We start from the raw sequence: 20255 nt of genomic DNA, 5'->3' as shown, positions 1-20255 counted from the left end.
GCAGGGTTTTGTACATAATTTATATAAAACGCTGTTTGGGATCTTCTCTGATTTGTCAAGTTTCTGGGACATCTGGGACAACAGTCTCCTGGATTACATATGAAAAAGATATAACTTTCAATCATCTGTATGCTAGCAGCAAACTGCTATAATGCTTTATAATTTTTCTGTGCATTTGAAAAAATTAAAATAGGTTTACTCTTAGGAAAATTGCTTGATTCAGAACTGAGAAACCACTAATTTAAAAAATATTTCTTTTTCCTTTATTTTTCCCTACACAGGAGGGTAGGAAAATAGGTAAAAAGACAAACCCAATTTAAAAGGAAGAGAAGGGGAGTAGAATGTATTAAAGCTATGTTTGCGGCACTCTGCTATTTCTCCTTAAATACTTTTCTTCAACACAAGATATTATAATGATCTTACATGTATCATCATCTGTCTGGAGGCTTGAAAAGCACTGGGAGAAATTTGAATAATGATAATGTTTATAACAGCAATCAGATTGCCTAGCAGCACCTATTTAAGTAGGTGGAATTTGTATCTGGTATCTCCTCTTTTCTGTAATGCCCACTATTCCCCTCAATTAATCAACCCAAGTGTTTTCCACAAGTAACACATTATTATACTATCTTACAAATCCCAGAATTCTGTCTGACTACTAACTGGAAATTTTGCCTCTCTTATTTGTCTTCCTATTTTCAAATACCATGTTAAATTTAGTAATAGCAAATAAGTAGGATGTTGACCACAGACAGATTTTTGACAGATTTTAAATGTGCAGATTTCGGGAAATTCCAACACACACACACACACACACACACACACACGGATAGATAAATAGATTAATGGATGGATATCTTGATCTCGATAACAATATTTCTTAAAAGGAATATATTTGTTTACGTTTGAGAGGCTGGAAATAAATTCAGAAAGAATAATGAGTCAATAATCATGTTCACTAAACTAGTCATGCCAGACTGACAACTTTTAGGTACTATGATTACGATGATAGTGTAGGTCAGTTTTAGTCAATTTAAAAAATGCTCTATAATGTCATTATAGATAATACTGGAAACATACGATACATCTAGGCTCTAGCCCAGTATACTTATAATTTTACATCAACCACACTCAAAATGTGATGATTATCAGTGTGTCATTTGGGGAAAACCACATAGTTCTGCCCTTGAAGCTGTGCTTCCAAAATGTGAATTACTTACTTGTATTCTTGTTGCAGATATTTTTCTGGCTTTCCCCAAAGCATAATTATTCTCCACTTTCCTCTACTTTCAATGTCTGTTTCCTCTAGATTTTTCCTGTAGTCAAGCCTTGTTTAAACTAAATAAGTAATTACATTTCAAAAACTGTACTATCTTCAGGTAGCATGCTGTATCTCCTCAATCCATTAGGTTTTAAAGGTTTCTTAAGAATATTCTACATGTTCTCTGTCCAATTATTGTTTTATAGTTCAAAACCCTTCAACACTTTGCAGTCTGCCTCCAGCCAGACTCTATATGATGTGATATTCCTAATACCTAAGATTCAATCAATAACCAATAGACATACAAATAAATGGGGAAATGTGATCCAAAGACGAGAAAAAATGTAGTCAGTAGAAAAAAAAAAACTGAACGACTCTGATGATAGTTTTAGTAGAAAAGAACTTTCTCCCATGCATAGTTCTAATAAAATAATAATGCAACATAAATGTACATTTCTCACTCTTGTGGGTGCTCGTGATTAGACAGCTCTACTGAGCAACTCTCCTCAAGGAGGATATTCAGTGATCCAAGGCCCTTCCACTCCTTTGCTATGGCATCTTCCTAGAAATGAGAAAAGTGGAGGTGTGGGGACCATATATGAAAGTCATCTACTGACTTCTTTCACTTCCATAAAACTTCATTGCCCAGAAACCAGTAACATGACCAACTATAACTACAGAGAGTTTGGGAAATGTATTTTAGTAGAGCGTCCAGGAAGAATTAGTTAAGCTTGCTGAGAATCTCGCTAATTCCTCCCACGCTCTCCACCTTCTCCCTTGGCTCCTTTTCCTTTCATTAAACATAAAGTAAACATTTTTCCTTAACTAATATTCTAAGATTTCTTTCCTTCTCCCTTTACACTCTTTCTCAGAATGATCATCCCAACCTATGTCTCTAAATGGCATGCCTATACAGTAATATATTTTTTAAAATATATACACTGGATAATTTTGAACAGACCCAGAAGAATGGAGAGTAGTATAATACACATTTAAGTAGGACAAAATAAATTAACAATTCACTTTGTACAGATATCTTAAAATTTGTATGCATGGATGGGCAAAATTTCTCCCAAATCTGAGATTTCATTATTCTCTTATGTCTACTTTTGAGTTTCTGTCTTATCTTTTCTCCATTTTCTGTCTGATATTTTCTTTAATTGTTTGTTCCACCTCTTCACCTGGAAATCTCTCTTGCAACTCATGTTCATTGTGTTCAGAACTAAACTCAACTCTCCCACAAATCTGTTCTTTGCCCTTTGCACCATAAATAAGATAATGTCAAATTTCTCTAATTCAAACTCAAAAATATAGACTTAAATGCATTCTCCTTTTTGTCTCCATTATTAGGCTAAGATTAGAGTCACTATAATGCCAAATTTAAAATGATATTTTATGGTTTCATTATAATTCAAACTTATGCATATTTCAGAGCATTGATGCTTATAAATCACTTGCAAAAATTTAGAATCTGGATTTCTTTGTGAAATCCTAATTGCTTAAATATACATTGGAAACAATAAGTTAACTGTAATTTATATAATACACTTTGATATGGAGATTTTAGTTGATCACAAGTTAGTTTTAATTGAAGGAGGCTGTATGATTGCTAATTCCAAGTATAGTGTCATTCTCAAATAAGGTAATATTCACATTGAACTTTGTACTTCCTAAATGTTATGAAAAGGGAAGTTGACTGTCTGAAGTAGGGCCATAAAAGGGTTCCCAGAAGACTAAAGAGTTGGAAAATGAAGTAATATAAGGAGCACCAGAAGTGTAGCCCATGTTATTTAATATGGCTAGTAGAAGACGTAGGCATTTGTGATAGTTCTCTTAAAATATCTGAAAACTATGCTCTGCCAAAGAGAATACATCTTTTATTTGTGCTGGAAAGCAGAACTGGAATACACAGGTATGAAATACCAAGAAGTTATTTTTTTTTTTGTCTGCTCTAAGAAAGAATTTTCCAAAAGAGCCCTTCATAAATGGAATGGTAGTTTTATAGATATTCGTCATCCACCATTGAAATTATTCCTGGTATGGGGAATGAATTAGAATATTTCATTTAAAAGGTCCCCTCTAAACTAAAGTTTTATCATTGTATGCATGTGTATCAATTTAATAATGGATAAAATGTATAAAGAAATATGTTAAAATAAAGGAAAATAACCATTTTGCATCCTAAGAACTCACATTTTTAAGTTCTTAGAATGCAACTCTATCTCCAGTGAAGAGAGGATAGAGCAATTAGTATGTATCAGAGATCCAGAACATTAGCCTATGTGTTCTAACTCTCAGTAGGAGACACTGAAGTAATATGGGCAACTAATGTATAGACTCTTAAGAAAAGAGTTCAAATTGTGGTTCAAATCTAGTGCTGATTAAAGGAAACAAGGTCTGTAAAAGGACGTTTACCTTCTTTGAAAATATAGTCAAGTGATCTTTACAGGGAAAAATGCCTTAATGGAGTAGGCCTTTATTTGAAATACGTGTTATTCTCTATATGTTTTGTAAATGAGACTTTACATGAGGAAGTCATACTATTTCACATTTTTACCATGTGTAAGAGCATAGCTTTGGCCATCTTTAGCTACAGACTTAAATGCATTCTGCATAAGACTCGTTTTAAAGGATGTCTGCTGATGAAAATATTAATATGGCCATTTTAAGTAAGTCCTTCCAGATAATTGTTACATTAATTGCATAAAATTATCCTAGCACATAGTCTATACTGGCTGAACCAGGTAAACTAAAACCTAATGTATATTTTTGAATGTTTTTAAATTAATGCTCTAAAGATTTGAGGAATATATCCAAATTAGATATAAACCTAATGTTAGATTTAAATAAATTAGTATGACTGCTATAAATTTATTTTTATGACTAGTAAATTCATTAAGTCTTTATATATAAATTCACTACTATTTATATACAATTTGGAGATATACTACCTTACGTATTAGTCAATCATAGATGACAATGTCTTACAAAATTCATTTTCAGTATCTCAGATAGACATACTCTTGGATGAGTACAAGGTACCTTAACCAGAGATTAAATGAGTGATATAATTGATATTCCCAGAATAGTGCTTGAATAGTTCCTGAAAAGATAAAATGAGTTACCCAAATAACTTCAATTGAAAATTTTCTTTTTTGTGAGGTACGGTTGATTTACAATATTATATTAGTTTCAGGTGTACACCATAGTGATTCAGTATTAATTATTGATTATCACATTCAATGAGTCATACATATTGCATTCATATTCATACATTTTACATTCAAAAAAGTTTGTTATTCTAGATTTTCTTAAAATATCTTATATTTTATCAGTTTTTTATTGTTTGTATATCTTTAAAAATCATATCACAAACTGTATATAAACACAGTTCATGTGAATACATATAAGTATGTATTATATATACATACGCATACACACTCACATAAAACAAATTTAAAGATAGTTATTTAAATGAGGAAAAAGTCCGTAGCCAGGTAACTTTAATGTTAATACTAGCATTTTCCCCCAGGATATTGTCATCTCCTCAGGGCTCCAGAGTTACTTAAGAGCTTAAGACATTCAAAAGTATATCAGGGCTTCCCTGGTGGCACAGTGGTTGAGGGTCCGCCTGCCGATGCAGGGGACACGGGTTCGTGCCCTGGTCCAGGAGGATCCTGCATGCCGCGGAGCGGCTGGGCCCGTGAGCCATGGCCGCTGAGCCTGCGTGTCCGGAGCCTGTGCTCCGCAACAGGAGAAGCCCGCGTACCGCAAAAAAAAAAAAAAAAAAAAAAAAAAAAGTATATCAGTTCATCTCAGTCAGTGTAGAAAATGACATAGCAAAGCCTGACTTTTGTACTCTGTTTCCTACACTGACAGACTTACTATTAAAAGTTAAACAAAACATTGTATACTTTATCTTTCCTCTCTGATAATGTATATTTTCAAAATCTTTATTGTTCTCATAATAAATATTTTTTCCAGTCTTTTTCTATCCAGTATTCCTATTCAGCTATCCCACACTATTAGCTATTACAGTAAATTGAACTTTGGGACATTTATACCAACACCACCCTCAAACGCAGCACACCCTTCCATGCTCGTGTCCTTTTCTGAGTCCTACGGTAAGTTTGTCAAAAGACTGCCACCATCTCCTGTAGCTTTCTTGGCTGCAACTTAAATCCACACTCTTCCACTCCCCAAAGTCCTGGCTGTCTACATTTTATCTTTCAGGCTTCCCCTGTCTCACATTTAGTTTTCAGTTCCTTACAGAGGACAAGAGTGGCTGCTGGCATTGTCACCGGGTTAGGGGGAATGGCTGAGGGAGCATCTCTCAGACTTAAAGCTGAAAGTAGCACTGAAATCATAGTAATGTACAGAGCCAGGAGTTCAGGAAGGTGATCGAATTTGTAAACTAGAGAATGAGGTACAACCTGGCCTTTTCCTGCAGCCTTTCATCTCTTTGAGAAAGGCAATACTTTCATTAAGGTACAGCTTAAACGTTTTGTCTGTATACCAAGAGGACTCTTCTAACTGCCCATACCAGGTTTGGTTTCTCTTTTACATGTTGCAGTAGAACACTGGCTTGTTCATAATATAAGACTGTCTGTATACAATTTATTTTTACTACTCACATGGTAGGTTATGAACTCCATTTGAATAGGAACCCTATCTCTTATGTACAGCTATATCACCAGTCCTTAATGTAACGGCTGACGAATAGCAAAAGTTCAGTGAATATTTGTTGAACAAATATATAAATAAATAAATGCATAAAGAACAGGACCTCGAGTATATATAAAGAGCTGAGATACTGTACAAAGAAACTAAAACCCAGGGAGGCAAAATCGTAAAGCATAAATGGAATTTGTAGGTTGAGGTGGGTTCTGGGTGAATACCTCTGGGTGGCACTGTTGTTCCAGATTGGCTTTTATACACTGTGTATAGCATGACTTGTAGAAAAGCTATGTTCATAAGTCAAAACATGGTACATCCATTCAAAGAATATTCACTGAGTATGTATTATGTGGCAAGATACTGTGTGCAAGGAACAGCATGGAACAAGATACAGAGATCTTGGAAAGGAGACAGTCAATAGTCAAGAAATAAAAACCATAACTTGAAATTGTGATAAAATCAAACAGAATTATAATATTCCTGAACCTAGACTGTTTAAAACAGTGCCTAGAACAGATTAGGGCCTCAATGATATGTATTCAATGACAAAATCATAGGGTAACAGGGACATTGTACTACTCCAAAGGAGTGGCATTTAAGCTTAGATCTAAATGGAAGGGGAAAAAAAGAATAGAAAAGGGAAACATTGGAGAAGTCAAGCTCAAAGACACTGACATTAAGAAATAGCTCAATAATCTTAACTCCAGAAAGCAGTCCGTGAACACATTCCACGAATACATCCCCAAAAGATAGAACACTGATGGATATTAAGCAAGGTGGAAAATAATTTATTTGCATTTTCAAAAAGGTGTTTGTAGCTGTTTTGAATAAAGGATTGTAGAGCAGGTAAGATTGAAAAGTATAAAACCCAGATCGGAAGCCACTGGCAGTTTTAAGAAATGAAACCATCATGATTTGCTCATGGGGTAGAAATGAAGGTGAGAAAAAGAAAGACATAAAAACATCATGACTCCTACGTATCATTGGCTGAGCAACTGTGAGGCTTAGGTTAGTGGAGAAACATACTTTATTGGGTGTGTGTGTGTGTGTGTGTGTGTGTGTGTTAGGACATGGAATTGTTTGAAAAGCCTGTGATACTTATGTAATATCCAAGAAGAACTAGCATTATAGGAATTATTTCAGTTAGTAGTTTGTGGTTTTCAATGCTTAGCACCAACTTCTTATATGAAAGTTCTTCCACTCTTAAACTTTTAATTTTGAACTCTAAAATTTACTTTTAGATTACTCAGATTATAATTTCCATAATATTTTTCAAGGGTAATACATGGAAGATATAATTCTGGAGGGCTTGGATATCTGAAAATTTCTTTCTGCATATTTCAAATATGTGAGATGACTTAGATGGAAATAGTATTATTGAGAAATATCATTCTCCCCTCAAAACTCAGTTCCATTGTACTCTTTATATTTTGAAATATATTTTATTTGAATATATGTTTAAATGACAAAAGTAATATACACTTATTTTAGCAAATTCAAATGGACAAAAATGAAAGGAAAAATGACTGTGCCCTTTCCTCCCACCCCCTCTCTCCAGAGGTGTCCACTGTTAAGTCTTTTTCTATCCAATATTATCTAGACTATAAACTACACTTTTGATTAATTTAAGATGTTGTTGTTTCACACTAAAGGTGAAATTTTTTTTGTGGAAAACCCTCCATTGAGAAAAAGAGGGTCCGATAAGAGAGTCACAAAAGTAGGCCACTGTATTACTTGTTTATTTGGAAGCTCCCTAAAATGACGCCTGGGGTGCTTGAGCTCTTGTACCTGCTCTGTCACTAACTGTGTGTGAGAATTTTGACAAGTCACCTCACAGCTCTGGGTCTGTCTTCCTAGCGTGAAATTCTTACTGTATTTATGCAACTAGCCGTGAGCCTATTTGAAACACATATGAATATTTTGAAATTCATTTTTGAATGAATCTTTGAAATTGAATATTTGAAATTCAGTTTTGAATATTTTGAAATAATATTTGAAACCATATCAGTCTCAGCTCTCTGATCTTGGATCATATCTGTTAAGTGACTGGACTAGAGGCTCTAAGCTCCTTTCTGTATCAGGAGGTCTGAGCTTGCCCTTCCATCCCTCCCTCCTTCCCTCCCTCCTTTTCTCCCTCCCTCCCTCCCTCCCTCCTTCCTTCCTTCTCTCTCTCTTTCCCCCTCCCTCCTCCCTCTCTCTCTCTCTTTCTTTCTTTCAACAGCTTTATTAAGATATAATTCATATACCATCCAACTCACACATTTACAGTGTATAACACAATGGTTTTTATTATATCGACATGTATGTGGAACCATTATGTCAATTTTAGAACATTTTCATCTTGAAAAGAAGTCCATACCCTTTAGCTATCACCCACCTACTTCCCTATCCCACCCAGCCCGAAGCAACCACTAATCTAATTTTTGTTTCTCTAAATTCGCCTATTCTGAACATTTTATATAAATGGAATAATATGGTGTCTTTTGACTGGCTTCTTTACCTTATGTACACATTTCATTTTGATATAGAAGTCAAAGGCAGCCCTTTCCAACAGGTACACAACCATTTGGAGTCAGTAGACGTATTCTGAGAAATGCAAGGATTAATATTCTACTTTTTTTTTCCACTTTGGGAATCTTCTATTTCATGAGAGGAAACCTGACAGAAACTCCAGATAGGTTACTCTTAATTTTATTTGATGGGAAGTTAGCAGAGATTTCCATGGGGTCTTAGATAATTTGTTTTTCCAAAGGTCATAGAGTTTAGCTCTTTAAAGATTGTCAACATATTTCGTTATTTTCATTTTATAATTATTATAGTTGGAAATTTGAGAAAGTTATATCGGACAGTGCTAGCCAGATGCCACAAGAGGCCTAAACAAACATTTTTCGGTAACTGCAATCAATGCACATTCTCATCTTCTGCGTTTATACCATATTTGCAGTTAAAAAGTAAAAACCTAATGAGCCAAAAGCAGACAGTTTCAACCAGGCCTGTTGCTATTAGGAGACATTTGAAAGAATCACAAAGGAAGTAATTGTAGTTTAAAGGTCATTGCAAGATTTGAAGAGACACTTTCTGCAGAACTCTGATCAGAAGTTTTTCTTTTCCTTCAAATGTCAGGAAAATTGATTAAACTGCTCCCAGTGCAGCAGTTCAGAGGGAGAGAAGGGCCTTTTCAAAGCAGTCGCTTTGCCTGTTAGAGAACAACTTCATATCTTCCTGTTCCTACATTCCCAGGGACCCGCGCGCCAATAAATGAAAACAGAAACAATGCACACTGAAGCAGTTCAACTGATGTTCTCTGTTCTTTAAAAGTCTCAGCTTTAAAAAAAAAGAGCAGGCTAAGACAGATGCTTCTCTGTAATTAGTATCAGTCAGTTCTGACACAGAAAGTGACCCATCCAATGCAGAAGTGGTTTGGATCGATCAGCACGTCTTTTACTGAGGTGGGACACAGAAAAAGAACAGAACTCTAATAGAACAATACTGCATGAAAAGGGGATTCTGAAAAGGCCAGGACAAAAGTGTTTCTCGTGATTACATTTAGTTAAACATCTTCATTCTTTCTTTGGAAAGAAAATCTGATAACACATAAAATATGCTCTAAGCTTATAGTTTGATCTGGGTGCACAAAAGTTAAGTAATTTTTATCTGTATGTACTTGATTCCCCAGTTTGGGTTCAGCCCTCTTTAAACATTGGTGTAATTGTTGTTGTAAAAGAATCTTTTCTCTTACTAATGGGACAAACTGAAGTGCGTGATCTTAACTGAGAATAACCTGGAAATCTTAATTATTACAATATGTAGGAAGGAAATCCTTACCATGTGGTGCTTACCTAGGGTTAATGTCTGTTTCAGAATGTATAGCATTCCATACTTGAATATTATTTTAGCATTACATTTTCAATATATTGGTTTGTTTACCAAGAATACTCACACATTCATTTCATTGAGATAATAGATGGAATATGCCCTGATTTCTGAATGAGTTGTGTCCAAAATAGTACTGCTTTGAAAGACTCTTGGCAAACTTTATTTTTCATTGAAAAAGAAAAATAAACACGTTCACGATGAAAATCATGCTTACAACAGCTAGCAATAGATAGCTTCTCTAAAGACTCTTGTGTTTTATCTTCTAATTTTTGTCCTTTATACTTATTTACAAAATCGTAATTATATATAAATAAACGTCCTTTTCTCACTTCTTATTCCATCATGAATTGCATATCATGAAATGCATTTAATACATGACTTCAGGCCTCCATCTTATCGTACATAACGGATATACCAAAATTATATAACCATTTTTCATATTTTGAAACAGCAGACATCTTCTGTATTTTTAAGGTATAAGTAATATATTTGAATATAAGTTATAACCTCATAGCTAATTGCTTCTTCAGTATATATTTCTAGAGCTTAAATATATAACATTTCAAAATACTTTCTTAGTTATATCCAAATTGCCTGCAGAAAAGGATATTCAATTTGCATATTCAGTTTGTTAGAGTAATATCTCACTTCACCCTCAACAGTATTTGTTGTTATAATAATAAAGTGCTTTGTAATTTGATAGAATCATATGGAATCCCTTTTTTTCTTTAATTTGACTTTTTATTTCTGGCTAGGTTAAACTTTTTTTTTCAATTTATCTGTTAACCAGTTGCTTATATAGTGAATAATCTGTGACTGCTTTTGCTCATTATTATATTAGAGTATTATTTATTACATGATTTATCTACAGGGGCTATTTTGATTTAAATGATTGAACTTTAGTTTATCATCTTTGCAAATCAGTCATTATCCTATTTTTCTGAATATACAGACTTATACTTCTGCTATACAGAAGTTGTATCCGTGTCTATTTCCTTTCCTTTGTTTTCCTTTCCCTAATTTTTGGGTCTTCTGCTTAAAACATTTCCACCAGTTGAGAACAAGCCATTATTGACCTATGTTTTTATTCTGACTTTTTAATGATAACATTATTCACATTTAATTATTTAACGTATCTGGGAATTAGTTTGGTTTAGGCTTTGAGGATTATTGCTTATTTTAGTTCTCCCCTTACCTTGTGGTTTGCGATTTAACTGCTCTGTAGGACACAGATTTGAAATTCTCACATTTATACTCTATTCCTTCAATCTGCATATGCATGCAGCCACCATATTTTACTTATTTTATAATTATATATGATTATGTATTATGTATATATTATATATAATTATATGTAAGCTATAATATATAATATACTTTTCATTATGGAAAATTTCAAATATATATAAAAAAGAGAACAATGTAATAAACACCAGTTGCACATCAGACTGCTCTGACAATTGTCAACGTTCTATTGTCTTTTGACCTATCTCCCTCACATTTTTTGTTTGCATATTAGACAAATGGAGTATTTTCCCACTAACAAAAAAAAGAAAAATTTAAACATACAGAAAACTGGAGAAGCACCTCGATATCCTCCGTGTACATTCAACACTTAATACATGTTGCTGTAATATATGAAAATAAGTTGCATGAAACTTGTAGAAAGCATGGTATTTCATTCTCAAATGCGTTATCATGTAGCCTCTAAGAATGAGGGCATTCTTTCATAAACCACAATAGCATTTTCCCTTCCAAGGAATTAAACATTGAAACAATAATATCATCTAATATCATCTATAACATCTTTCCCAAACGCACTCATCATGTCTTTTTTAAGTGTAATATCAATTCACATATGTATTGACTTCATTATAACTTTGGCATCATAAAATATTTCTGTTTTTTATAGCTTTTATTTTTGAAGAATCTATACCATTCGTCTAAAAAAGTCACGAAAAATCTCAATTTGATTATCTCATGTGAATAGATTCAGAGAAAACATATTTGGCAAGACAGCTATAGAGGTGATGTTATATACGTTCTGTTGCATCATGTCATAAGGATATATATCTGTTTGCTTTATTGGTGGAACTATGAGTGTCTGCCTTAGTTAAGTTGCTGTTCACCAGCCTTTTCTGGAAGTACATTTTACTGCATTTCCCTTTGGAAATTATACTTAATCTGTGTGAGGTTTTGTGAATATCTTATTTGTCAATAGTTGTTGAAGTTATTAATTGCCTGAATTAATTCAGGTATTAATTGTCTGAATCAATTAACATGCTATTGGTTACAAATTGGTGATTTTTTTTCTCTCATCCCTTCTATATTATCTGCCATTTTTCAGTATATGCAAGCTTTCTCTACTTCCTTCAATTTTCCCTCATAGTTTTTTTTTAATATGATATGCTTATGGATTAATTCTCTAGTCAAAGTATTATTAAGATATAATTTTCATTATTCTTTTTGGTGGTACAGTTTTCTCAAATTTGGCCAGTGGAAACCCTTCAGGTTGGCTTTAGTGTCTTTTGATACATTTCTTTTTTGGTACTATCTTAATTTCAGTCCCTAGAAGGTACTGCAGCCTCATTTCTAAAAAAATATTTTTACAGCCTCAGGATCTGTATTCAATACTTTCTTCAAGGAGCTCTGGTTCCTTTTATTGGGGATGATATTTAGACCCCAAAATCTAGGCAGTATGTATGCTTACTACTACTGGTGTGTCATTTCTTCCAGGCTCTTTCAGTGGACAAAAGTAAGGAACACATTTTGTAAAAGATCATGGTTTCATACCAATTTCTCCAGTTCCAACTTAACATCGCAGGATTCTTTCTCTTCTTCTGTCATTTCAAATGTTTACTTTCCTACTGCCACAGAGGATATGCTGGTTCCTTATACTATCTTCTATTTAATCATTTGTTCTATCTTATAATATGCACATAATATGTCTAGAATCATTATACTGATAACACTACCCCCCACCAAAAAAAAAAACACTACCCTCCAAAACAACTTAACTAAACATGTTTACAATAGACTGGAAGATTATTTGTCTAATTAAGGGTATACATATGATTGCTGTGCTCAAAGGTTACTTAAGTTAATTGATTTTTGCTTGTAAGATGTGTGTGCATGTGACTTTGCTGTAATTCAGTATATGTTTAGGTAAATCTTGAGCTTTCTTTCCATTCAATTTTTTGTTTGGCTTTTATTATCCTTTCCAATTCTGTATTATATGCATAGAATCATGTATCTAACGTGCAAGATCGATACAGAATAAATTTGGCTGTATAAAAATACTTTTAAAAAGAAAGAAAAACAAAGGTTAAAGTGATCCCAGGAAGGAATGAAGACAATGACAAACAAACATAACTGTATCACAAATGCATGACACAACTTAAAGCCGAGGGTGAGAAAACAGAAACTGACTTAAGTAACTTTGGAAACTCAAATTTATTGGACACTATAAAGCCAAAGGAATTGAGCCCAAATACTGTTCTCTACATGATAAGTGGGTTTCTCACAGGGTAAACCCATGAGTTAGCAATTCTGAAACTCCTTTTTTATATATCCTAGGGTTGACCAAATAAGTAAATGCAGTGAAGATAATGGAAGCCAGGTTTCTCAGGTTCTTTGTAACTTCAGAAAAAGAAGTTACAAATAAACGAGAGAGGGAGGCTAGAATGAACCATTCCATAGTGAATTAGAGTTGGAGATATCAGCAGAACCAGTTATAGATACATGTGTGTATATGCATTAGTGCCCTGATGGAGAGTTCCTAGCTCTGTCTGCTGGGAGGGCCCTCCAGCAGCTGCGTACAAATGCCCATTACCTATATCTTGGTTTCTAAATACCATTCCCCAGTGAAAGGAGCCAGGGCTCCTTGGAGAAATGGCTGATTCTAGGACTGGGTGAGGGAATATACAATAGGATCCTGGAACACATACACAGGAAGGCTACTGAGCTCCACCTTCTGGTGCAGAGTAGTCAGGAGTTGTGGTGGAAATTATCTACATAAATTATTTAGATTTGTCTTCTTTCTTTCTGTTTATATCATATAGAGTTAAATAAAAATAATTTATTATTTGAGCTATAATACTATCATTGTTTATTTTGATGCTCCAGTTATTTCAGATTTGGATATTTGGAGCCCCTTCATATGGGCTTCTGTGCCCTTTGCCATGCCCCACTCCTGGGCAGGAACAAGAGAACAGCTGGGTGTTGGGCCAAGAGTGTTCCTCTGGTGGAATCCTCTCTATAGGGAAGTGTGAAACCAGGGTACAGGTGATTCTCCTTCTAGTAGAAAATTATTTCAGGGTACAGGTGATTCCCCTTCTAGTAGAAAATTATTTCAGGAATACCATTTCATGGGAAAAAAACACCTTTCCAAAGTATTTTGAATCTAAATCAATTCTAGTTGCTTTCCTTTTTTAGTTGGTAAAAATTAGACCAAATATGTCTGACATTTTACTGTAGCATTTGTTGTTGTAGTTTTATTGAAGTAAAAAAATAAATAAATAAAATAAAATCTGTCAATAATGGAAATTTTACCAGGATGAATATCATGAATAAAAAACTTTCATCTAATCAAAATAAATTTAATTATTAAATAATTCATGGAAAGATAGAAGATTAGATAGAATAAGTGTCTATAAGAATAGAAGAAGATAGAATAAGTATTCATTGGTAAAACTCCAAATTTCATAAAAGCCAGTTTATTTCATTTTAAACAAAGTGGTTTCTTTGTTTCATTAAACGAAGTTTTAGATATAGCAATGTGTAGAAGAGGGTGCTGCTGGTGATGATACTACATATATCCATGAAGCAAAATTGCCAATAAAAATTGTATTCCTCTCCGTATTATTGGAATTTGTAATATATTTAGTAACAGTAAATGCTAATTACAATATGTAGTGCTTTTACTAAAGCATGGGCCATTGACAAACATTCCCAATTATTCTCCTATACCTGTTCAATTTGTTCTCTAAAAATAGATAATATGTTATTTAAACTTGTGTTTCAAATCACAGCCCTCTCCTAGTATTCATGAAGGATTGGTTCCAGGACCAACCCCACCCCAGAAAATACCAAAACCCCAAGATGCTCAAGTCCCTTTTATTAATATAATAACTTGGTATTTGCGTATAAATTTAGCACATCCTCCCATATACTTTAAGTCATCTCTAGATTACTTATAATACCTAATACATTGTATGTGGTATGTTAATAATTGCCTGTGTATGGCAAATTCAACTTTTGCTTTTTGGAACTTCTGGAATTTTTTTCCAAATATTTTTGACTTGCAATTAGTTGAATCTGCTGATGCAGAATTCGTGGATATGGAAGGCCAACATTATGCATGTGATTATTTGACTTTCAGTTTTTTAAGTGCAGAATATAGTATATATGGTGCAGTCCACTTACTGTAAATGAACAGTGTAATAAATTGAAAACCCAACATCCTTGAAACCATCGTTATAGTCAAGAAATAACACAGTGTCAATATGCCAGAAGCCCTTAGAACAACCCTTCCCAATTACCTACACCCCTTTAACCCATAGGCAACTGCCATCATGTTTTTTATGGTAATCACACCCTGTTTTTTGAGAATGGTACCTCCTAACTATATGTACTTTATACAACGGAGAATAGATTTACTGTTATTTTACTGTATGTACATGAAATCATCAAATGGGATTTTTTCATGATGGCTTTCACTCAGCACCATGTTGTTTCAATTGATTTACGTTCTCGTGCATAACTAGATTTTTTTCCACTGCTATATAATATTCATTTGTGCATAAATATAGAGCAGAATAGGATGGACTAGAATAGAGTAGAATAGAAAGGAAAAGAAAAGCAATGGATTGAGTTATTGAGGAATTCCCTGTTTATGGCTAATAAGAACAATGGTGAGACTTTTTTTACTCTAGTTTGATGCTCACGGTCAAAACACTACTCCTGAGTATATTTCTAGGAGTGGAAATATTGCATCAGTAGGAATATAAATCTTAAACTCTGTAGCAATGCTATACTGTTTCTACTGTAGTTGTTTCAATGTACATTCTTAGCAGCAGTTGAAAGTTCACACTGTTCTATATGTCTGCCAATAGTTGATGCTGTCAGATGTTCTCACCTTATGTTGTTTCTTTATAACGAAAATGTTATTGTGTGACTAATTCTAGTGAATTATTAAAACTAAGATGGTCATGGGAGTCCCAAATTTATAGCCGATTGGTCAGAAATGCCAATGGCCTGGGTACCCCCAAAGTACAACTGGGGTCTGAAATAAGGGCATTCTTGTTGGAGGCTGTGCCCTTTATCTTGTGGGATCTGCAGGTGGTCACTGTCAGAACTGGATTGCATTACACCCCAATCTGGCTTTTAAGAGAATAATGGGCCCTAATGATTGGCCAATATTCTCAGGATCTGAAAAGCCACAACATGTAACTAAGAGCTACTGCACCTGAATGTAATAGAACAGCAATGGTGGTAGTAACTTAATTTTTTAAAATCAGTTGCACAAGTTCAAGATGAGAAGGAGGTGATTTTGAATGCCTCTGTCTTATATCCCTGATGGCCTTTGCTTATTTCAGGGGTTCCTTTCACATATTTTTTTGGAAGAGTTCTCTAGGTGCCCTTCATATCTCACTCCTTTACAGGATTCTCCAGGAGGAGCCTGTCCTGACCCCAGTTCAGTGTGCATTAATATCTGATTGGTTTCCCCATGCCATGCTAGCTAACAATCAATCAGACTGTTTTTTGGTTTTGTTTTTTTTGCCACGCCATGTGGCTTGTGGGACCTTAGTTTCCCCACCAGGGATGGAACCCGTGCCGCCTGCTGTGGAAGCGCGGAATCCTAACCACTGGACCACCAGGGAATTCCCCAGACTGGTTCCTACTATTAAAACTTTTCAGGAGCTCCCCTGATTTTAGGAGACATTTGAATTGCTGTCACATGACTTAAAGATCCTTCATAATTTGGATCCTGCTTATTTTTCCAGTTACCTTTCTATTCTCACTCAAACTGCAGTGTTCCTACACTGAATTTAAGTTTTTCAAATGACCCATCCTTTTGTCAAAATAAGTGGTTTTATCTGCACAAAGTGTTCTTTACTCATTTCCCTAGATATGAATGTACAAAGTAGCTGGTAAATACTCTAATTTTAATTTAGAGCTAGGTAAATAGGTGACTTTACTTAGTAACTGCTGAGGGTTATGGGCTTTAAATAACCTATACAATTAGGGATTTTTATAAGTTTCAATTTTCTGTGATTATTTTTAAAATACATTGATTTAGTGAATAAATACCTAAAATTTGAAAAACTATAAGGTAAATCCCAAAGTTCTCTGAAATATATCATAGCTAGAATTTGAGTTACACTTTCCAACAAGACAAAAAAGTATTTCCAAGTTATTACCCCATCAATCCTGCTTATAGGTTGTTATCCAGGTGTGTGTGTGTGTGTGTGTGTGTGTAGAGTCTAGTAAATGTCCTCGAGATGATATGATGGGTAGAGGGATTTGCTTTCTTTTTTTCTAGCATTAAAGCCCTGGGTATCCCCATGGCTATGCATGAGGAAGGCATTCCTGTGGCTATGTGTGAAGTTTAAAAGCTTTATTCTTGTTTTGTAAGTTTCTTTAAACATAGCAACATTCAGAGATGAACCTAAAAGCAAAATAACTTTTAAGCTTGGAGTTCTGCTATGAAGATTACTTCCTTTGGTAAAGAGAATACACAATAGCGTCTGAAAACAGGTCTCCATAGGCACATTTTAGGATTTGAAAGACTTTCTTTTTTTTCCCTTTTTCTTAGAAAGGCTGTTTAGAATCCTAAATAACTAACTTTAGTGAAAGAGAAAAAGAGCTCACTAACTTTGGAAATTAGGAAAAGTACCTTCCATTTCCTGTCTTCCATCCACAGCTCAGCTGACAGAATGGTAGCCATACCACCTAGGATCAAAATCGCTGATTTTCTAAATACCAATTTCTAGGTATTTAGACAACAACACACATTTTCAACACATCAGTTTGTCATATTAATTTAACACATTTTGCGGCTTTCTCATCCATATTCATTCTGAAAGTATTTTTCTCCTATGTACCCCTTCAGATCCTTTGGTCTGTCTCACCTGACTCTTACTTCAGCTGTTGTGTGTGGGGGCTCCAATCGCTTTTTGACAGCACCTTTCCCTGTTTCCATACTGCAGCACATCTTACATTCTACCCCCAACCCATCTCGGTTGATGTGAATAGTTATAGAAGCCCTCTCTGTGCTCATGCATGCACAACCCAGAGATGGAGGTGAGTTAATATTACACAGCGTATTTAACATTGATCAGTAGAGAATGTGGCCTAATAAAGAAATGATCACCTCTTTCTCCACCCTCTATGAAGGACAATTTTAAGATGTATTACATATTGCTTCTCTGATGGTCCTAAAAGAACAAGCAACGAGTTTCCGACAGGAAAGGCCAAGTCAACGAGACAACATTGTCGTGCTCTCCTGTTCCCCTTGCTCTTCGTAATTCCCTTTTCCCAGGATGATAGTCCCCCCATTTCCCCTTACATATACATTTATTTCAGGCTCTTATTTCTAGGAGACAAAACTAAAATATTCATCATTGCATCTGATGAATCATTATGTATTTTAAGTTTTACTTATTAAAAAAATTGCAAACCTGGGCTTCCCTGGTGGCGCAGTGGTAGAGAGTCCGCCTGCCGATGCAGGGGACGCGGGTTCGTGCCCCGGTCCGGGAAGATCCCACATGCCGCGGAGCGGCTGGGCCCGTGAGCCATGGCCGCTGAGCCTGTGCATCTGGAGCCTGTACTCCGCAACGGGAGAGGCCAGAACAGTGAGAGGCCCGTGTACCGCAAAAAAAAAAAAAAAAATTGCAAACCTGTTATTCCCAGGAACACTGCTTGTATCAGAGCTTTGGTCCAGAGCCTCCTTATTTCTGACAGTAGCCTCCCGGGTTCCCTTTTACACACTCCCCAGATTCTTTTCATTACCATCAATGTTATCTTTCAAAAACTGCAAACCCTGCCCACACCTCACTGCATCTACTGTACTCTGATTAACATTGTAGACATTTAGCATGGTAAACCAGTCAATGGCTGCTTCTCTAGCCTCATGCCCTGTTCTTAGGCATGTAGATATTATGTTTGCAGGTAATAAAAACTTCTAGAAAGATAAGATGGGGCTATTTCATAAATAGTTCTCTTTGTTATGGTAGGTAACTGTTAAGCAGGAGACATACGTATACACTTGGCAACATTTGTGTGCGCCTCTGTGCACATGCGTAAGAGTATCACCCCCTGTCTGGTATACTCGTCAGCCTGAAAACATAGTCAGATATTACTTGCTCTGAAAAGTTGGCCCTGATCACCTCACTTGATGTAGATTTCAGCACTCCTTTCTCTGTGCTGGTCTGTACCTGCTCTTCCATCTGTTATATCACAAATCCTTTTTTATCTTCTTCCAGATATTTGTTGAGTTGTGTGTGTTCACCATCAAACTGTTTAAAAAGTATTTTTCTTTTTTAGTACATTGCTGTGCCAGTAGTTTACGCATATTTTATAAGCACAGGTTAATTCTACATCTGTCTGGCGTTCCTAAGAAATTACTTTCTATGTGTGGTAGATGCTTGGATAAAATGACATATATTAAACCTCTTGTTGTCCATTGTGCTAAAAATTGAAAATAAGTGACAAGTAAGGGAGAGTCCTATACAGTCAATTATATCTAACATTGCCCTTTAGAGTTTCTCTATAAGCAATGGTGAGAGGCCAATCATACATGAAACAGAGACAGCGTCATGGCGTTACCACAAAACCGGTAATATAAGTAGTATGAGCAGTAAACAATCTAGAGAAAGCAATAAATAATTCCGAGGAAGGAAGTATTGATTTTTACTGGGGTGTTTTGAAAGGTTTATAATTGAGGGATGGCACAGGCTATTTTATTGACGTTGCAGAATTAATTCAAAAATCCAAAAGCAGTATCCAACACGTGACAGAACTGTTAATACTTAGTACACATTGGTACATAAAAGATACATACCATGATAGAGGGGACAGAGGAGTTCAGATAGAGTAGATCAAGAAACTGGTATCGAGTGGAGCTCAGTGGATTCTGACTAAGTACTTAAAAGCACTGAACTACGATAAATCTATTAAATAACAAGGTGAAAGAACATTGTAAATGGTGAAACACTTATTTATCAGTTATATAAAGAATTTGATGCTTGCCTACTATTATATTATTATTCAATTTTTTGAGGTTCTGGAAAATTAAATACACAATAAAATTATTTAAAAACTTATTGAAACTTCATAAAAGAAAAATTAAACTATCTCTTTTTTTTTACTGATGACTTGATTACATTTAAAAATAAAACCCAAAGGATATATATAGTAAAATTAAGTTGAATTAAGATAG

Source organism: Hyperoodon ampullatus, assembly GCF_949752795.1.
Source record: "Hyperoodon ampullatus genome assembly, chromosome: 20".
Lineage (NCBI taxonomy): Eukaryota > Metazoa > Chordata > Mammalia > Artiodactyla > Ziphiidae > Hyperoodon > Hyperoodon ampullatus.
The sequence above is the reverse complement of the archived record's forward strand: the minus strand, read 5'-3'. Positions refer to the sequence as shown.